The following is a 540-nucleotide window of genomic DNA, read 5'->3' on the forward strand; positions in this document are numbered from 1 at the left end:
TCCACAAACGCCAGAGGTTTATGTCCAAAAGGGAGACAGAGGAATCCTGCAACTTTATTCGACTAAAGGGAGAGAGTCCACTGGGCCACACGCCTGCAGGGTGTTCTCTCTCGAGGTTTCGGAGGGCGCAGCCTCCTTTTATCCTGAACTCCGGGCCGCATGTTGCCGTCTTCCTTTCCCCAGTGGCTGAGGTACTAGGAAGGTACAGCCTTCCCGGACTGCCTACCCCATATCCCCCCTTGAACCTGTCGTTCTACCCCAAAGTTCAGAAGCTCGGGACTGTGTAGACGCACTTGTTTCAGCAGCCAAGCTGTCAGGGCTCTGCAACAAACCTGCTGGCCAGAGTTAACAGAGACATTAAGACCCATTTCAAAGACGTGAACACCCATACCTTCACCCATCAAATTGTTTGTAAAGACATTCGCTTTCCTTTTACGTTTGTCCTACACTTCACGGCCTGGCTGTGGGCAGCCCTCGCAGCGCAACTCTAGAGTGCGAAAGACTCATCCTGCTGCTGCTGCAAGAAGCTGCCACTGAAAT

The sequence above is a fragment of the Corvus brachyrhynchos genome, unplaced genomic scaffold (assembly GCF_000691975.1).
Source record: "Corvus brachyrhynchos isolate BGI_N302 unplaced genomic scaffold, ASM69197v1 scaffold53, whole genome shotgun sequence".
NCBI lineage: Eukaryota > Metazoa > Chordata > Aves > Passeriformes > Corvidae > Corvus > Corvus brachyrhynchos.